This window comes from Dermacentor andersoni, chromosome 6 (genome assembly GCF_023375885.2).
Source record: "Dermacentor andersoni chromosome 6, qqDerAnde1_hic_scaffold, whole genome shotgun sequence".
Classification (NCBI taxonomy): Eukaryota; Metazoa; Arthropoda; class Arachnida; order Ixodida; family Ixodidae; genus Dermacentor; species Dermacentor andersoni.
Window position 1 is genome coordinate 9372810 of NC_092819.1, and position 13386 is coordinate 9386195.

General features: G+C 49.1%; 1 protein-coding gene across 2 annotated transcripts in view; it reads right to left on the reverse strand.

Annotated features, from left to right (window-relative positions):
* The window catches only part of LOC126521661 (structural maintenance of chromosomes flexible hinge domain-containing protein 1-like), a 383191-nt gene that overhangs the window by 256782 nt on the left and 113023 nt on the right, over nucleotides 1-13386 (reverse strand). The window lies entirely within an intron of this gene.

Genomic DNA, 13386 nt, shown 5'->3' on the forward strand with positions numbered 1-13386 from the left:
CGACAATTGCAGTGCTACGACAGGTCTTCGCTGCCCACAAGTTGCCGGACGTCATCGTGCCCGACAATGATCCTGCTTTCACCAGCACAGAGTTCCTGGCCTGGCTGACGAAGAATGGAATCCGCCAGATGATGGTTCCCCCGTACCACCCTGCTTCAAATGGCGCAGCCGAGCGGGTGGTGCAAACCATCAAGGACAAGCTCAAGAAGAGCCAGACTGGGCATTTCCGGACGCAGATTGCCCGGATACTGTTCCAATAACGGACCACGCCCCACGATGTCACTGGCCGTGCCCCCTGTGAGCTCCTGCTGGGTCGAATCGTTAAGACACCCTTGGGCGTCTTGCATCCGGACCTTCGATCCACAGTGCTCCTGAAGCAGCGGAAGCTGGCTGCTGACTGAGGGTGCCGTCCCGGGCCTTTCCCGGAGTCAGGAGCTTCAGTTTTTGCCAGCAACTTCCGTCATGGCCCACCCTGGTCCACCGGACAGGTTGTGTCTCCTGCCAGCGCCTCATCGCTGCTCGTCCGCATGCCAGATGGGGCCACGTGGCACAGACACGCCGACCATGTTAGGCCTCACCTCGGGACCTGGCCAGCCCCCTCGACTGCCACTTCAGAGTTCCAGCCTGCAGGAGGACTAGCAGCAGCGCAAGTCACTTCCAGCAGAGCACCGCCCACCTCGGAGGCGGCAAGTGTTGCCAGTGGTGCAGCGCCCGTTGGACCGGTGTCGAGCCCGGCACCACTCACAAGGCGAACCACTACGGACTCTCCGGATGGAGCGAGGCTGGCTCAGGCAGCACCCGGCGTTGCCACACTCGGCCCATCAACACCGGTGCCCAGACGGAGTACTCGACGGCGGAGGCCACCGGACCGTTACTCGCCTGAGTAGCAGGCAACGTCGACCCGGCCAGGACAGAGGCGGAGCCTCGTACATTGAATTTAGAAGTTTTTTTTGTTGTTGACAAACAAACTGGGGACAAGGGGGTGTAGCAAGCATGTGACGCCCCCTCAGGCATAATCTTTGTTTGCCGGCCAGGCTCTGTGGCCTGCCAGGCTTGGCAGGCAACATTGGTCACTGCACCGCAATAAACACCGACGAGCACAGCTGCTCGGTGGTCAGTCATCGTTCATCACCACCATGCTGCGGAGCGTCCGTCTAACAGAGGGTGCCTCGAGCCCTCTCTCATTCACGAACCCTGGTGGATCGGGACAATAATGTCACTGTGAACATGATAAGAAAGAATTTATTGGACTAGTGGAAGGATCTTTCGAGGGTGTTGGGGAACGCTCACTGCCTTTCAACAGAGCGCCATACTCTTGGGTGGCAGAGTTTGATATATCCCTTCACATCCGACCCGCTCAAAATAAAAAATAAAAAATGCATACTATTTTCCAGGTGATATAAACAGTGTTCGATATTGGGGGCGAGCTCCACCAATGGAAAAGCTAGTGCCACCGTCGGCGTGACGTGGCATGAGGGATCACGTGGACACAGCAGCCGCATCGGCTGCTTCAGAAGCGCCGAAGCAAGCTGAAAACGAAAGTTTGAAGTCCTACCTGTGCCGCGGTTCTGATTAGGTGGTCAGGCTCTACCACCTTGGGTGTCTTCTTGACAACATTTGAAAGTACTATAATAGATAGTGGCTGCCTTTGGAGGTGTGCAGCATGGTAGGCTATTGCTCGGTGCCGCAATGCCGGACATACGCAACGGAGCCCGGTGTCAGCCTTATTCACACATAGCCGCAGGGCAAGGAGCTTTGTGAAGCTTGGCTGGCGAAACTTAGAACCGGCAGACAGCCATCAGCTACAACTCGGGTATGCAGCAAGCACAGACGCGAGGAGCATTTCTGCTACAGCGCCAGAGCTGCGCGATGTTGGGTGAGTAGCAGAATTCGCGCACTAAGACGCTCACTGAGAAGCGGCTAATGTCATGATGGTTTGGTCTATGAACTTGTTGATGCTAGATACTGGCAAGTTCACTGGAACGGAAAGGGAGCGGTAAGACGCACATTAAAAAAAAGCACGGCATATGGTCATGTTTGCGTTATGAATTAATGCACTGGATTACGAAAAACAAGCAGAGGGAAATCGCACGCTGAGAAGACCGATAAACATACAGTGCGACGCAACTAGAGAAATAATATGGAAACGTCCAAGAATTTAGAAGACAAAAAAAGATTGAATTGTCAAGACGGCACATCACAGTCGCTGTAGCTAGGCGTCAAAGTCTCTATAACCGCGAAAGCAAAACATTGTGCGTGGACATGCATGCAGACGCACAGTCAGTCGCTGCAAACCCGTGCGATCGCTGGATTGAGGCTCCATTCTGTTATGCCCCATTTGGTTATACAGACAGCCCACTATAAGAACACATTTCTCGTAGTTTACTCTCAGCATTTGGCTAGCTTTCACGCAAGAAGCCGGTTTGGGAGACTCCATCGCAGCGACTGCGCGCAGTGGCATTCACTGTACGTATTCGGTAAAGAGATAGCGCCTGTAAACTATTCTGTGCTTTCAGTTTGCCCAAGATTATTATATTGACAGTCAAAAACTTCCCTCGTTTCCAGAGTACCTATATAAATGTCCAGGAGGGCTGCCGCGTGGTGTTTTTATTGAGCACCGTAAGCAAAGCCTATGAGGGGCGCGTTGTGTGATCGCTCATACTACGCAAGGGAGGCACTTCCGACAGATGGCGACTCCGTAACTCCTCGCCACCAATACGCAATAATTCGATGTACAGTCAAACCTCAATATAATGAACACGGATACATCAAACTATATCGAGTTCTGGCTATATAAAACCACCGTATTTACACGATTGTTAGTCTACCTATTTTTGTTTCTTAATTTGAAAATATCAAGTGGGGGGTTGACTTACAATTGAAACCAAAATATGGCACCGCCAGAAAAGCGAGACCAATGGGAGCTACAACGTAGTTACAATTTTATGTTTGCTCTATGGCCCTACCCGCCGCTTTTCGCTATTCCGCCTGTTCGTTCACTTTTCGGAAGGGTATTTCAACAATTGTGAGAGTTTTACAGTGCACACAACACTTGTGGGAGGGTGTCGATAGCTGATAGAAGTGCCACTGTTCCATTCGCGGCAGCACCGTCAGAATGGTGGCGCTTGCGGGGAGTATCAGTATTTCATGAAAGAGCAGACACCTCTCACATGTTTCTCTTTCCCTGTAGCTCTCAGTTTGACCAAAGGCATTGGCTTGATGCGTTCAACTTGACTGCCAGCATGAGGGCTCATGAGTCATCATGAGTGCTCCAGGCCCACTAAACATTCGGCAGTCGTTCACAGCAGCATTCAAGAGGGCTGCCATCTTTATGACGAAGAAACAAATCACTGCGCAGTGGTCCACAAGTTCTATATTTCTGAACGGGTGGTGCGAGAGTGGCGACTGCAGCGAAGCAGAATTTTCACCTGTAACGGCAAGTGAACAATTTTCCACGTGCCGAAGTCTTCTGGAGCTGTAGGCCAAGCTTGCGGCATACATCGCTGAAATGTGTGATCGGTCCCTGCCAGTGAGGTGCGACATGGTCAAGAAAGAAGCCCGGATCTTCGCCTTTTAAGGACCTGCTTCGCCGTGAGTACGAGTGGCTGGCGGCAGAAGATGACGAACTTATGCCAACCGGACCTGTCAAAAGAGCCTCCGTGACGGCTGCGTGTGGTTGGGTGCATTCGGCGGTGGTTGCTGTTCCACAAGATGTCGTGGTGCGGTCGTTTGCCAAATGTGGGATTTCACTGGACGACGACACACTGTGGGACCATAGCAGCGATGACGATGGCAGCACTAGTGACGATGGCGCGATGGCGCGAGTGAAGACGAGTAGTCGAGTGACCATGCCAGCTACTAATAAATCTTTGTTATCGAATGCGCCCTTGGGTATGCTCCTCTTTTTTCTTTTTCTCCGTCACATCCAATATGGGGGGGTCAACTTACATTCGAGTCAACTTACAGTCGTGTAAATATGGTATTTCACTATCACCGCACTGTTCGACATAACGACATTCGACTGTATCCATGTTCGATATATCGAGGATTGACTGTGTGTATATATACCGTATTTATTCGAATCTAGGCCGACCCCCTAAAGCCCGAAGCCAACAAAAAATATATATATATATTACCTCGAATGTAGGCGGAACAAAAAAGTGAGGACAGCGTTCACAAAATGCAAACAGCATTTATTCAATCTGAACGTGCAGAGCTCATTCAATGTCGTCGTCGCTGCTAGACACGTCGCTGTGTTCCTTGTCACTGTCACCTTCAAACAGTACACTATCTTCGGTACCGTCAAGTGCATTAGATATGCTGCACTTTTTAAAGGCACGCACGATTAAAGTACCTGGGATGTCCTCCCACGCTGCAGCTACCCAGCCCGCCAGCTTCGATAGCGATGCACGTTTAATGCGGCCCGTCCATGAGCATGTGGTCTTCGTCAGTCAACCAGTCCGTGTAATATTTCCGCAGACAATCCTTGAAAAGTTTGTTGATGCAGACATGAAATGGCTAAAACTGGCCCGTCATACCGCTCGTTATGACAGCGAGGTCCGTGTTCGCTTGGGCGAGCGCAGCCTTTACGTCGTCGGCAAAGTGCCCACGATAAGAGTCGACAACAAGGAGCGAGTTCTTTGTAAAAAGGGCTCCTGGACGCCGTCGCCACACAATCTTAACCCGCTCTTACACCATCGCACCCGTCACCACCCGTTCTCATTTGCCCGCACAATGACATTTCTTGGGAATGTTTCCCAAGCAGGCAGTGTCTTCCTTTTAAATATCATATAAGGAGGGAGTTTATGTCCATAAGCTGTGCAGCATAGCATCACAGTTGCGCGCTGCTTCTCGTAGCCCGCAGAGCGCACCTTCACCTCCTTGGCACCCTTTTCATTCACCATGTACGCCACTGGCATATCAAAATACACAGCAGCCTGGTCAGCGTTGCCAATTTGCCCAAGGTTGTAGCCTGCCGCTTCTGAAAAGCTATCAGCTTTTCTTCGAAATCGCTTAGCAGCTTCTGGATGATTGAAGTGCGACGTCAGAGGCTGAAGCCAAAGTGCTTCGTGAATTTCTGAAGCCCGCCCCGGCTGGCTTTGAAATCCTTTGGCGTTAGGCCTCGCTCCCTCGAAAGTTCCCTAGCTTTCGCTTGAAGCACTGCTGTTGTCACTGGAAGGGAAGCTGCTCTCTGCGCCCGAACAAAGTCGGCCAAAACTGTCTCCACTTCGTGATGACGGCCTTTCTTTGGTCCGCTAAATGCCATCCTCGTTGCAACGCATGCAAAAAGCTGCTGTCGTCTCCTCCAATGACGGATGTTTTTCTCGTCGGTGCTGAAGTCCCGCCTGGCTGGAAGGTTCGACGATGCCTCTGTGGCTGTCACAACTTTTCGCTTGAAAGTGGCACTGTAGTGGCATCTCCTGCTTGGTGCCATCGCGATAATGCCATGCCGCACACCAATACGGCCGACACGACAGAGGTCAAAATGGCGACCTCGCTTGTGTACGGTTGGCTACTGGCATGGCTAGTAGCGGCTGCGATACTGACTTTTCTAGATGGCGCTAGCTATGCAACATATTTAGCAGTTTCAATGAAAAACTGGCGCGTTTTTTAATATCCTCGAATCTAAGCCGACCCTAGAGTTTGGAATATGATTAGAGATGAATATGAGCCTAGATACGAATAAATACGGTATATACAGGAGTGTCTCAGCAAACAAATTCAACATTTTTTTAAACTGCCTATGAGATGGTCCACTCAAAAAGGCAGACATTACACAACAAATTGAATTGCATAATTGTCTAAGATAAATTTGCTAATTAAGTTATTAACTAATTACCTTATGGCACATATTTCAATTTACAAATTCTAGCCGGGGAGTTCACAAGGTGGACCTACTTGGAACGAATTTTCTTGATGACACCAGTTTCGAGATGTTTATTCCTGAACTTTCCAGAGAAATGCATTGGCGCTCCAGTTACTTTTGTGCTTCAATGCCTAAAATCATTTTTTGTTAAGAAAATAACTGGGACAGCAGTGTATTTTTATCACAAGTTTGATGGCCTGTATCTCGTAAATGGTGTCAGCCACACTATCCACGAATTCTAGCGAGACTGCAAGGCACATCCACACAAGACGATGTGCCTTGCAGTCTCACCCACTATAATTTCTAAATTGCAATATGTGCCATAAGGTAATTCATCAAAAACTTAATTTGTGAATTTCTGTTAATTAGTTGATTATGCATTTCAATTTTTTGTGCATGTTTGCTTGTTCTAATATTTTGCTATATCCCACAGAAAAGTTTTAAAAATTTTTGGAAGTGTTCGCTGAAACACCTTGTGTAGTATAACTGTGCCTACCATAACACGGCCAGTCTCAGGCGTATGTCTGACATGTAGGCAAACGCACGTTGAAGACCGGCAAAGGCCACATGCATTCGAATGCTGACATGGATGGGCCAATGCTTTGCTTATCAGGTTCAAGTAAGCATAGAGTTCAAGCAAGGCATTAAACAGCTGCTGCTGTTCAGAAAATCACCTTGTTTTTGTCGTAGCTTAAGCGGCTGGCATTTGCACATCTTGTAAGAATGTTAAACATCTGCAATGCCATCTGGCCAGCGCCTGGTGCCTATACGCTTGCCCTTAGCCTGAACACTAGACATTCCGTTGTGTTGGAATCGCACCGCTGGCACGAGTTGTTGGGGTCTCGGTGCTGACGCCTGTTATTGCCAATGGGTCGCAAGCCCCAAGGGTAGCGTTGGCCTGGCGGCCTGTGGCACTGGAAGCATCCGAAGGTCCCGGCAAAGCAAGAGAAGACTGGTAACAGAACAACTTGTTTATTCTAACATAGCAAAAGAGCGGCCGGTCTGGTCGACCGAAGTGGAGAGACGGGAGAGCACGTAACTCAACAGTACAAATCGGAGCCTCTCTCCTGGCGTCCGGGGGCAGCTGCTCTTATACCCTCGGCGTCGCGGTCTAAAAGGGAAGGTCACGGGATGAAGGTCACGGGACGGCGGAGCATGAGCCCACGACGGCGCGCACGGTCGAGCCGAGAGACCTGCTGAACCGAGTGTAGTGACGCATCGCCAACCCTCACTTCGGGAGCTCCGCTCCCCGGCTGCCGCGCTTTGACAAGCGGGGGCACACACACACACACGCACACACGAAGACACGTGGCACTGAAACACGCCTGGACACGCTTGGCGGGGAGGCGTTGCGGCGGCGTCGCACGTGCCAAAATGTCCGCCGCTTTGAACGAAGCCCCGGCGTCCGTTGCATCCGCGCCGGCATTACCGCGCGTTGTAGGCGAAACGTAACAGTTGCCATGATTTTCTAGTAGTGCCTTTTATGCTATTCCTTTTCATGCTTTTCACGCTTTGTCAGTGGTCAGAGCGTCTATCCGCATGTGTTATCAATGCTATCAGTCGGCCATGCACAGTGGATGACAAGAGTGGCATAGAATTTAACGTAAGACATTGCTACAAAATTGCGGCCCCTATCTCGACCACTGTCACACTGTCACTACAGATGGATGAAAGTATAGTCAATGCAGTCAATGAATTCACATTGGCCACTGCTAAATGACTAGGCGGCTTCACTAGTTTTGGTTTTGCCGAGGCACCAACGTCTGAAAACAAAAATATTGCTATTTGTACTCAACTCCATGGCCAGATTACACAGTTGCGCAGACGTAGTCTGAATTATTGCAAGACAAGCTGTGAGGTGTCTGAAATTTCAATCGTTCTTCTATATTAAGGGGTGACACAGCTTCTAGAATTGTTAAAAAAGAAATGGCAGAAAAAATTGATTTTGAGAAAAATGCATTTTAGGAATGTTTCTGCCTTCAAGTACCTGCTCTCATATTATTAATGCTGATTTTAATCAGTAAATAGGATGCATACAGAAATTAGCATGCAGAAAAATAAATAAGCTATCAGCAAGATATTGAAGACTGTCATACCTTAAAGCACACTTTTCAGGGTATACATAAAAACAAACAGGATCAAACCTGGCTTAGGCATTCCAATGCTACCCTTTCCACATGCAATGCAGAATGCCCAAAACACACTTTTGAGAAAACATCTATTAAAGTTCTTGGAACAGTTCACATCTCGCAAAATGCACCAGGATTGTAGTTCTTGCTGTCTTCGCTTGCAGGTGACTTTTTGAGCCTCTGCCCTTTGATTCGCACAGTTCGAGGTGCCAACGCGCGAAATGCCTACACGCACAGTCCGAGGTGCCGATGCACGAAATGCCTAGTTGCAGACTCAAGGAGTCGACACTTGATGCACTTAGTCGCGCAGTCTGAGGTGCCGATGCATGAAATTAGTAGCTGCGGGCTCGAGGAGTCGACATTCGATGTGCTTAGTTGCGCAGTCCACGGTGCCGAAGCGCGAAGTACCTAGCCGCGCAGTCCGAGCTGCCGATGCGCGAAATGCCTAGTTGCGGGCTTGTCGCGCAGCCGGGAGGCGCCGGTGCACAAAATGCTTAAGCGAGGGTCCGAGATGTCCGCGCGCGACGTGCTTGATCGCCGAGTTGGTAACTCCTATACGCGAAATGCTTAGCAACGGGTCCGAGGATTGCGTGCACGATGTGCTTGGTCACCAAGTGCTGAAAGGCTTAGCTGTGAGTCCGGATTCCGGACACGAATCTTGGTCGTGATGTCCGCGTCGCCGATGCTCGGTATGCTTAGCCGCGGGTCTGAGATGGCCACAAACATAGGGATCATCCACGTTACTGCCATGTCCGCGTAGCGCCCATTTTTACACGTCGAGATTACGGCGAGCGGAGACTTCCAGTCCAGACTTACGAGGTGCAAAGAGCCAAGCAGACAATGCGAGCGCCGGACCAATGGCGAACCACACTGGAGTCACGTGGCAGGGACAACCAATCGCAGACTCCGGCACAACGTTCAATCATTTGCAATTTTGTATGCTTGTTTCCATATGGAGGAGGTAGCTGAAGCGGCAGACTTGAAGACGAAGAAATGTGCTTTCCAAGGAGACCAAGATGGCGGCACTCGGTTGCGCCATTCCGGAGATATTGTGGCTTGAAAAATGCTGTTTTTTTTTCTTTATTCCCGCAAAATTTTTCACCACCGTGGCTGATAAAACAAATTTTCTAGAGCACAGCTACGTAGTTTATAGTGATGATATATCGGAATCAGATAGAAAAAGAGTAATAGAAATTGAAAATGTGTTTTTAAAAAATTCATTTTTTGGCCATTTATCGCAATGCGAAAGCCGCGTCCCCCTCTCAAGGGGGGACGCGGGGATCAAATCGCGGAAATCGCAAAAAGTTCGATTTTTGGCAACAACACGTTTCGGTATCTGCGATGCCTAATCTACATTGTATCAAAATGGTTTGGCTGAAAACGCACTAAAAGTGCCTGAAAAAAATTAATTTATCAGTGCGTAGGGCGAGAAAACAGCTTTAAATCATGTAAAATCACCGCAGTTCGTGGAGCCCTAACTCGTCTTTCCCGCCACCGAACACTGCCATCGTGGTATCATTTGAAAGCTCGAAGTTTCGCTATTCCGTCGCTGAATTCTTTGGTCGTCGCCATCTTGTGACAAACACACAAACACAAACGAAGCTCGGGTCTGCTAGAACTGGTCACACAGGCCCTGCGATGAAAGCGGGCCTCCGATTGGTTACCGTGCTGAAAGGCATCTCGCCATTGGTTGCTGCTGCAGAAGCGGGCAAGCTGGAAACCACAGCGGACCGCAGCTGTCTGCTTTGAAAACCACACCGGCATCTTTCTTCATTTGACACTCACAGAACTGGGATTTATGAAAGCTCCCAAGTCAGTGATGGATCGTTGCTCGTTTGAAAAGAAATTTTAAACGAAGCATGCCTTCAGAAAATGGAAGCGCAAGCCTCCTACAGCGAGAAAAAGACGGCGGCCAGCGGGAGAAGCGGAGCACCCGACTGAACACGCGGATAACGTGCCACGTTAGCTTGCACCGTGCGATTCCAGATCGAAGCCGACAATCGCCCTGTGACATTGACGCTGATAACCAAGCCACCGGAAGACGTGCCAACAGAGGATCTCGCACCTGTGCGTACGGCCGCGCGAGTCAGACAGAGATCGCGTTGTTGGAAGCGACGCAGGTCGAAGGTCACCACCGCTGGCAGAGACGATGTACCGTTTCCGACGCATTGTGCGACAGGGACACGCAGCCTGCGAGTGAGCCCAACCGTCGACGAGCTACATACAGTACGGTGACTCAAGGCTCACCAGACAAATCGTCGCCCGAACGTCGCATGATTCAGGCGCGCCTCGAGCCGCGTTTTGTGTCAGCGGTGACTGCAGAAGCGCAGGCATGCAGCATTCGCAACTCCCTTCGCGCAGTGTCCGCAACTGAGCGGAGGTTCAGCTTGATGGACCAGCACGGCCAACAACAAATTTTGGCCCCTTGTGACAGTGAGTTCATTATTGTGCAGGTTTCCGTGATGAACTCTTTGATCGCTAAAACTCTGTGCCCAAGTTGCCAACAGCGTTCTGTGGGTGTACCCTCTAATACTAGGCTCAGTCTGGCAGTGAAAATAGTGGTCATGCACTACTCCAGAGGGCTCAAGAAAAGGATAAAGAATGCCTGAAGAAGGCATCCAAAGCCCACCAAACAAAGAGGCAAAGGTGTAAGAAGATGCCCGACAGCAATGATTCAAAATATTACAGCCCTGGCGCTGTTTAATAAATTTGCAGTGCTTTTAAAACTTTGCACCTAGTTTTCTCAATTGCATTTTTTTTGTCAGTCACCTCGCTCGTGGAAAGCGTAGCACAATGGCTGGACCGATTTTGGTCCAGTTTGTTTTGCTGCGATCCACAAGCTGTGCTGTACTTAAAGACAGTCTTGAAATGTTTCTTTATCTTTCCATTATTTAATTATTTCACAATAGCTACATGGCTCCATGCAGTTAAGCACAGTCATGTGCATGTTATGTTGAGCAAAAAATTGAGCGCACTAAAAAAAATATTGAACACTGTCTTCATGTGATTAGACATTTCGGCAAACATGCAAAGTAGTCCCAGCTCCCTATCGTGTTTCGTTACTGTGCCATTTCCACAAGCAAGGAACTTATAAGTTCTTATAAAACAAAAACTAATTAAGATATCCTAATGAAATGTGAGATTTGTCTCTTTATTGCAATGTGCAGTGTGTGCCAAATTTCAGCCCTTTCTGTCAAGAAACAAAAAAGTTATTTCTGATACCCTCCTCCTCCCTTAAGGGCTCAAATCACCACAGGCACATCCTAAAAAAGCTCTGAATACCTGCCAGTACACTTTCTAGACATATCGGTGCTTGTAGTGTGACAGGCGTTTGCAGGTGCACGTATGTGTAATTAAGGAATACATACTGTGTCATGCATGCTTGTTATGCTTCACCGCGGTACTTTCGCATATGCTTCACAGCGTAACACTAATGCACTAAGGCGAAGTTGACTTTTGGGAACCGACATTACGCAATGCGTCGTGCTTTCTGAGCTTGGATGTTACGGCTGCCAGAGGATCGGCGTGCAAGACTGCGGGTTAGAGACGGCAGGATAAGCGAAATGGCGGTGGTGGTGGCTTTGGTTAATGCCATTTCAGCCCTGCGATCACAGTAAAAAGTCCAGGAAATCGAACCTGGAAATTTCAGACGTTCTTATACATTGACTCTGTGGTGTAGGTGATGGTGTCATGAAGCTGTCCGAATTATTGGGCGTCCAAAAAGTCGGTCGTTGACTGCACACTGGCAAGCCGACAACACGGTGTCAAGTAGATTCTTTACAATTCCTGTTACTCGAGCCAGCATTACCGTGACTTATTCTCCCTTTCTATAAAATTCCCGAATAGAAGCATAAATTCCCTGTATTTTCTCAGAGTATTTCCAGACTATTCAAAATCCCTGAGAGTTCCCAGTTTTCCCAGTTGGTAGCCACTTTCCAAGTCTTTTCTTCGCAGGAATGGTATTTAAGGGGGGACGCGGCAACTGAAGTGGTCAAATTATCAAAATTTTCTACTTCCCGATTTATTTATTTTTTTCGCGATCCATGGACCTTTATTTACCTCCTAGTGAAATATGATAACAAGATATGCGGTAGAAATCGAGAAAACAGCAATTTCGTAGAGTGCTGTCATCAAAAATTGTGACAAAATCTGGCTTCAAAAGGTCCCGTCGCACCATGGATCGACCGGCTATCCGTTGAAGCATTGCCGCCATCTTGGTATCATCGTAAAGAGGAGGGATCGGAGCTCAAGATAGCCGGAGCGATGCATTTATACATCAATAAATAAACCAGCAAACGCGGCAAAACAATTGGGCGTAGCAGTCACATGGGGCACAGGGTGCGCTCCTATTGGCTGCTGTAGATTTGGATTGCTGACGAACTTCTCTAGCGCGCATTTGCACAGCAGCGAGCTGCGCGTTCCTATCAACGTGACTGACGATTGTGGCAGCTTACGCATGTTTTCTGCGATGAGCCCCAAAGAAATAAAGCTCCGAACGGCCCACGTGTACGGAAGACCACGAGAGGCATAGAAAAGAGGGAGAAAACTACTCGTAGAAGTGGAGGCCGCCGAGCTTGTTGATGAGGCACAACCGGCGCACGTCGGTGACTGGGAAAGCGTGCCCGCGTGCGCTGCTGACGACGCGACCACAGAACACCTACACGACCGTGGGCGGCGGTGACGGCGCGTCGAGTGACAGTGAAGGCATGTCCGCGAGCGACGGTAAATTCACGTCTGTGAGCAACGGTGAGGTCACGTCCGCGAGCGACGGTGAAGGCACGACCACGAACGACGGCGAAGGCGCACCCGCGAGTGACGGCGCATCCGCGTATGGTCGTGACAGCAAAGCGCCTTCGGCAGAGCAGAAGTATTCGCATGACCTATTCAACTTCGGATTTCAGCTCGAACTCCACCAATAAAGAGGTTGCGCAACGAGAGACAAGAGCAGACGTTTTGAGTGTGCTGTCACCTGCCTCTACACGACAGATGGATGCACGATGACCAAAAAAGGCACTTAAGGTGCACGAAACTGCTGCAAGAATGCAAAAAACTACATCAAAATGCAAAGCAAATGTGTCCGCAAAGGCAAAGGACTACATCCCAGGCGGGTTTTAGGTGCTCAAAATAAAGATTAAATGTTTACGACAAATGAAACTTTGAGTTCCGTTTTCTCAGCTTTCATTCTTTGTGCAGTTGCTTGCAGTCATCCCAGTGCCATTTTACAACGAATGAAGACAAAATCAGTCTTTTGCACGTACAGCTTGAAACACATTGATGAGTGCAATAAAGCTGTCCATTTCTAACTTCACCTCATAAAAAAATTTATTAATGGGTGTTTTGCAAAAATTGTAAGACAACATGCAAAGGAAAGCTGAAAAAATATTTTTACTC